The following is a 7,924-nucleotide window of genomic DNA, read 5'->3' on the forward strand; positions in this document are numbered from 1 at the left end:
AACTGGTGAGAGAAATAAGGGAGGGGCGGAGGAGGGAGGGGCCAGAGGGAGGAGACAAGAGTCCGACCACAGGGTGAGGGGTGGAATGATAAACGAGACAGTTCTGAGAAGCACTAACGGATATTGATGGAGTAATAAAATAGGAATACAGAGGTCGGTGATTGGGCATCAAATGTGCTTTGGCAGTGGGCTGATTTATGTTTATTGTTTTATTAAATCCTGAAACCTTGTGGGATAAATAATATCTTCGGTTTAGAAATGGGGAAAGCTGGGGCTGTTTTATTTCATCTTGTTTTAACTTTTATTTTAGAGTATAGTCGATTTACAATGTTGTGTTAGTTTCAGCTGTACGGCTTTGCTGTACTATACTATAAAATAAAAGTTAAAACAAAGTATATATCCTTTTCTAGATTCTTTTCCCATATAGTTTATTACAGAATATTGAGTAGAGTTCGCTGTGGTAAACAGTAGGTCTTTGTTGTTTGTTTTACATATGGTGGTGATTTAGTCTCAAAGTTGTGTCCTTTGCTTTGCGACCCCATGGACTGTAGCCTACAAGGCTCCTCTGTTCATGGGGATTCTCCAGGCAAGAATACTGGAGTGGGTTGCCATGCCTTACTCCAAGAGATCTTCCCAACCCAGGATCGAACCTGGTCTCTTGCATTGCAGGTGGATTTTTTACCAACTGAGCCACCAGGGAAGCCCATTTTAGGTATAGTGGTGTGTATATATTAATCTCAAATTCCTAATTGATCCCTTCCCCAAAGGAGATGGTTTTTAAGTCACTGCATGCCCAAGAAGAATTAGGTTGGGATTTGAAGCCAGGTCTGGCTGGAGACAAATCTCATGCTCTCTTTGGCCACTTTATCCCCACAGAGCAGTGAGTGCCCTGCTAATGTGGGAGCAAAAGACAAGCCCAGAACAACCATCCTCGCTGAAAAGTCCTGCTGCTATCTGAGCCAGCATTGGGTTGTATCCTCCAAGGGTACCATCAGTGGGAGACTAAAATTTCCAAATAATATAATAGCTGTGTAGTTTTGGGCAAGGGGTTTCACCTCCTTTTTTCCTTCTGTGAAAAGGGAAGTCATGGGGTTGCATGGAGAGTAACAGGATCATGTGAGCACAGTGTGTGGTCCAGTCCCAAAGGCAGAGAAAGAGCTCAGGAAACGGAAGGGCTTATTGTTTACCTTGAACCTGGATGTGTGTGCATGCTGTCATTCTGCTGTGTCCAACTATCTGTGACCCCAGGGACTGTAGCCCACCAGGTTCCTCTGTCCATGGGATTCCCCAGGCAAGAAAACTGGAGTGGGTTGCCATGCCCTCCTCCAGGGGATCTTTCTGACCCAGGGGTTGAACCCAAATCTCCTGTGTCTCCTGCATTACAGATAGATTCTTTACCTCCTGAGCCACTAGGGAAGACTGAATCTGGACAGTATCTAGTAAATGATGTCTGGGGTCCACTTAACATGGAAATTATGGGGAAGATTGCAGTTTTGGAGAATCAGGTGTGTGTGTGTTCAAAGGAGGACTCCTAAATTGAACCAGGGGTCAGTGGGGACCAGGGGACAGGGCCAGGTCCCCCTATCTCTGCATCAAATCCTCAGAAATTTTAAAGATAGGGTACCAGAAGGGATCAGCTGAAGGATCCACCTGAAATGAAGCTTCGAGAATAAAGACAGCAATCACTTCCAACTGAAATACAGGTTCCTTTCCAGTTATATTAATTGTACCCAGGGCCTCCTTAATATGTATTTTTTTAAAAATCACTCAGTCGTGTGTATAGCTATGCTAATTTTCAGGCTAATTTTGCCTTGAAGCCCAGGAGAAGGGGTGGTGAGGGTATGTTGAGGAAAGCAGACTTGGGTTGGGCAGGGAAGCTGTGAGTCCCTCAGCACGCACACCAGGCCTAGTTCCTGAGCTTCTCTTTTGCAGCACAAAGTCAGACATGCTCAGCTGCAACCTAGATGAAAGACTCAGTGTCCTGAAATGAAGGCTTTGGTGAGGTGTGGGGCCAAATATAAAGCTAATGGAATACTTGCTGAAAGAGTATTCTGGGACTATCATTTATACCATCCTGAGATGTATAGCTCAGCTGTGGTGAAATGTTAAGTAGAAAATAAAGTGACAATTGAGGTGACATCTACATAGAAAAACAACAGTGGAAAGAAAGACAAGCAGTGGCAGTTGGAAGCCTTGTACTGCATCAGTGGTACTCAACGTACTTCAACCTGTCTTTCTTCAATAGTGTTCAGACATAAAACAGAAATGTGGGCATGTGAATAGTCGATCCCTTTCTAAAATTTATTATAAAAATAAATCCTTTGATAGCCTTCCATATGGTTCTTTAAGTGTCTAAAGCACAGTCCATGTACAGTACATAAACTTCTTAATGAAAATGTAGGGCAAAATGTAGCACTTTGCCTTTTTACACCACATCTCAAATATTCTTATTTTCTCTCTTTCTAACCATGAGAAACCCTCACTGAAAGTCACCAAAAGAGAGAAAAACAGCAGAGATGAGATCTTCCTTTTGAAGGCTGAAAAGGTGACATTCACTGCTGATGTTATTGAACAGCTAATAAAGAATTTATTGATTGTAGTATCTCATGACATAGTGCCATATTCATATCCATTTAGTCACCTGCCTGAGGATGTTAAGAGAATGTCATGGTCCACCCTGTATTCAGAGGAGACTGAATCTGATCTCTTAATGAAAAGCTGCCAGTAGTATTTCATCATAAGCAAAACATGTTTTTATTTTGACTTGCCAAATGGAATTTCTTGTTTTGTGTCTGAGATTTCTTTTATATTTCTTCTTAGTGTATGTGCTCAGTTGTATCTAACTCTTTGGGACCTCATGGACTGTAGCCCACTGGATTCCTCTGTCCATGTAATTTTCCAGGCAAGAATACTGGAGTGGTTGCCATTTCCTACTCCAATATTTCTTAAGACCCTACATTTGTCTTGCTTTTTTTTTTTAACTCATGCACATGCCCTTTTTGTACAGTTTTAAAAAGTAACAAGTTCCTACATATCAAAATAATTAGTTTTCTTTTTCCTGTTTTGCATCATGCATTTGGCCTAATGTGTATAAGGGGGACACAAGGGATTATGAATACATACCAAAAGTCTCCAGAAACAGTATCTTTCTCTTAAGAGAATGATCTAAATTAGTCTGGATACTCTTCTTTGAAACTACACCATGAAATCATTGCCATCATTTTCCCTTGTATTTAGTTGGTTCGAATTAAAATAAACTCAATTATATTGTGAGCTATTCTTTTTCAAACAAGAATGTTCAACATAATGCTTCATAGGAAGGCAGCATGTCTACTCATTTTTGGATTTTTTTTTTTTTTAGTTCATTGTGCTATTCAAGAAACACTTAGTTGTGTATAGATAAAATGGCAGTGGTTTGGGTGGAAATGGTCATTTGTGTGGATGTCAATCGACTCCACCCGTGCTCAGTCTAAGAATGGGCCACAGGACAGAAATGCAGCTAGAGGCTTCCTGAGGAGCTGGGGCCTCACCAGGGGGAGCTTCTTACATGGAGAGAGGGGAGGTGGGAGCGCCAGGGTCTGGCCTTGGACTAAAACCTCAAGACTTCAGTGTTGTCATTATGATGAGAGCATCCTGTCCCAGGAGTGAACCCATGTCTACACCATGATCATAGCTGGGGCCTGAGCCAGACATCAGTGTGTGATTTTAACCTGAGAAAGAGCTCTCCCCCAAACTCTTGGGCTGGACCAGTATGACTTGGCTAGTCCTCCTAGGAGGGCATGGCCCCTAGATGTTGGCTTTCAGAGCAGAGACAAGAGAAATGAGGATGTGACCTGAATGTGCCCTGTGGTCGGACTGTGAGAGCTGAAGCCTTGACTTCAGCCATGAAGCCTTGCTTCCCTCTGGGACTGGATGGATGGAGTGCAGGGTCTGGGCCCCACTCTGGACCTGCTGGGTGTGTGTGGGTGGTCACCTGCTCTTCATGCTCACATTGCTGAACAAGCCTCTGCTCTTCACCTGTCGCGCTGGCGTCTGATTTACTATCCGCTAGTTGACTCAGGTTGACTCTAAAGTCAGTTAGTGCCTTTATGGGGCCTTGGGTGACTCAGTATATGACACTCAATATGACAGGTCAAGCCTGGCCTTCCATGTCTATTTTCTCATGAGAACAAAGCATCTCACATCTGTCCATGCAGCTTGGTTCAGGGATTGGATCTTGTGTCCTCCCATCTACACTGAGAAAGTGAAACCAAGACGTACCAGCCTCAGTAAGTCTCAGATTAAGGAAGAGCACAAGTGGCTGGTGGAATGTCAAGGACGATCTTAGTGCTGCAAGGAGTCTTGTCTGCTCTTTCCTTCAGGGTCAAGGGCGTGGTTGAAGGAGCAGCATCTGAACATTCTGGGCGTAAGTTTCCCAACTCACTTAGGAGCTAACTGGAGGCACTGTATATTTAAATGGGCTTCCCTGGTGGCTCAGCAGTAAAGAATCCGCCTGCAATGCAGGAGACAAAGGAGACTTGGGTTCGATCCCTGAGTCAGGAAGATCCCCTGGAGGAGGGCTTGGCAACCCACTCCAGTATTCTTGCCTGGAGAATCCCCATGGACAGAGGAGCCTGGCAGGCTGCAGTCCGTAGAGTGGCAAAGAGTCAGACACGACTGAAACACCTGAGTGTGCACTTGCATATACTTCCATAATGGGGAACCATGACCCACATGGAAAGCAATTACATGCCTGGGTAGAGAGATCTTCTCTTCCATTAGCTGTGACCTTTTGAAAGTGAGCAAAGTGGGTTGTGGTTTAACTGTGCTTATATTTTTTTTGACACCTCAGCTACCCCTTGCACAGTCTCAACCAGTAGGGCCTGTTTGACTTTATTTTTTTTTTTTTTCTTCCTTTATTTATTTATTTTTTTTCAGTGGGTTTTGTCATACATTGATATGAATCAGCCATAGATTTATACGTATTCCCCATCCTGATCCCCCCTCCCACCTCCCTCTCCACCTGATTCCTCTGGGTCTTCCCAGTGCACCAGGCCCGAGCACTTGTCTCATGCATCCCACCTGGGCTGGTGATCTGTTTCACCATAGATAATATACATGCTGTTCTTTCGAAACATCCCACCCTCACCTTCTCCCACAGAGTTCAAAAGTCTGTTCTGTACTTCTGTGTCTCTTTTTCTGTTTTGCATATAGGGTTGTCGTTACCATCTTTCTAAATTCCATATATATGTGTTAGCATGCTGTAATGTTCTTTATCTTTCTGGCTTACTTCACTCTGTATAATGGGCTCCAGTTTCATCCATCTCATTAGAACTGGTTCAAATGAATTCTTTTTAACGGCTGAGTAATATTCCATGGTGTATATGTACCACAGCTTCCTTATCCATTCATCTGCTGATGGGCATCTTAAATGGTTTCCACAAATCAACCAAAATGTGGTTTTGAGCATGTGAACAAAATTGAAGCCTGAGAGAATGAAACCCCATCAGCCACACCAGCGCCCTCTTGCTGCCACTCAGGCTGTCCCCCCCACCCCCACTGCCCTCCCCTCTCTACACCTCCCAGGCCAGGGCAGCCCAGGGCCAGAGGGGAAGAAAGTAGGAAACCCCAGGAGGCGCTGTCCAGTATGGTCCTGGCAGGGAAATCAGCTGCACGAAACTTTTCAGAGTTTTGCAAATTTCCCCTTTTTAAAATGTTTATTGCTTCCTTTTTAAAATTTAATCTTTATTTTATAGTAGTGTATAGTTGATTTACACTGCTGTGTTAGTTTCAGGGGTACAGCAAAGTGATTCAGTTATGCATATACATATATCCATTCTTCTTCAGATTCTTTTCTCATATAAGTTATCACAGAATATTGAGTAGAGTTCTTTGTGCTATGCAGTAGGTCCTTGTTGATCATCTGTTTTATATTTAGCAGTTTGTATATGTTAATCCTAAACTCCTAATATATCCCTCCCCCAACTTTTCCCCTTTGGTAACCATAAAACTGTTTTATAAGTCTGTGAATCTATTCTTTTTTTTAAATATAAGCTTATTTGTATCACTTTTTTTTTTTTTACATTCCATATGTAAGTGTTTTGTCATACAATATTTGTCTTTCTCTGTCTGATTTACCTCACTTGGTATGATAATCTCCAGATCCATCCATGTTGCAATAAAACTACTGTATGATCCAGCAATCCCACTCATGGGTTATATCCGGAGAAAACCATGATTTGAAAAGATACTTGCACCCTAAAGCTCGTCACAGCAGTTTGTACAATAGCCAAGGCAGGTTTCCCCTCTTGGCTTCTGTACTTACTACATTATTTCTTCCCAATGAATAAATATTTCCAAATCTCTAAAATGAGGGCAATGTCTTTTACCTAAAGAGTACTGGTCAAATTAACAGGAACCAAGGGATCTATCTAAGGGCTTCCCTCATAGCTCAGTCGGTAAAGAATCTGCCTGCAATGTAGGAGAGCCAGGTTCGATTCCTGGGGTGGGAAGATTCCCTGGAGACGGAAATAGCAACCCCCTCCAGTATTCTTGCCTGGAGAATCCCGTGGACGGAGGAGCCCGGCAGGCTACGGTCCATGGGGTTGCAAGAGTTGGACAAGACTTAGCAACTAAACCACCATTTTTTTCTGGTTGGTCTCTTTTTGTTTTCAAGTGGGAACCTTTGTTTAGTTTCCTAAGAACTTGTTTCATACACACTGAAGCCGATTATAAACAAAGAAACAAAAAGATTTTCCAATTTTAAATAAGACCGTTTCAATTCTAATGCATAAAAAATTTCCTTTAAAAGGATTCATTAGAGAAAATAAAAAATGTACACTAACTTATCTTTTCTTCCTTTTATCATGAATTTAACTTTTTGTTTTATGTCTGTACTTAGAGAAATACACAGAAACACATATGAGTGTCCTGTTTATTAGTATTATTACTCAATAGGAAAAATGGTTGAAAGACATGAGCAAATATTTCAGCAGAAAAGAAAAAGAAGCTGTAAAACCACACACATAGAATAAGGCAGGATTTCCACCATGTTGATAATCAAGGGAGTAGATATGTTGAGATCAGTGTACATACGTAAGAAAAAGATACAATCACAAATTCTTAAGAAAATTCTCTCCAAATCCTTGGAGGAAGCCTTTAGTAAAGAAGCAGTGTGTGTTTTGTCCTGTTGTAGCTTGTTTTTTCCCAGCAGAAAGTGAATCAAGGGAAAGCCATGTAATACTAGATTACAAAATGTGAGCTCCAGGTTCAGAAAAACCTGAATGACTCTTATTTACAAAATAGTGACCATGAAGAGACAAACTAACCTCTCCAACCTATAAACTGTGACCTTTAACTGTTGCTTCTTCTAGGGGTTCTTAAATGGTTAGTGGGATTACCTGATGAACGGTAGAGACTGAATCTCTGTTACACCTACATCTAATCTCTTTGCAGGGAAGTAAGCTTAGAAATGAATCTCAGTGCATTTGTCTATGTGTGGAATCGATTGTTCCTACAGTAGAGCTGCTGACAGTAGATACTATTGTTGTTGAGAACTTGCATGGACCAGGCATCATGGACTCATCTGATCCTCACACTCCAGGAGACAGGGCTCTGTAACTCCATTACACAGATGAGGAAACGATGACAGAGAGCTCAAAGAGTTGTCTGAGATCACACCTGTTGTCAGGCTTGTGAGACCCTAGCACAGGTCTGAGCACACGCAGTGCAAGTCATGCTGTGTTATACTGTCTCTATCTGAATGCCCCAAACCAATGATTCTGCATCTGGTGACTCTGAAACAGAAGGAACGTGGGCGCCTTTGTTTGGCTCCTCTTGGACCGGCTCCCCCGGTCCTCTTGGAGCCGGTGCCCCAGAGAAAGCACCATAACCACCATCTCAGTGAAAGACCTAGAAATGTGGTGTTGTCCATTATTACAATCAG

This window comes from Dama dama, chromosome 18, assembly GCF_033118175.1.
Source record: "Dama dama isolate Ldn47 chromosome 18, ASM3311817v1, whole genome shotgun sequence".
NCBI lineage: Eukaryota > Metazoa > Chordata > Mammalia > Artiodactyla > Cervidae > Dama > Dama dama.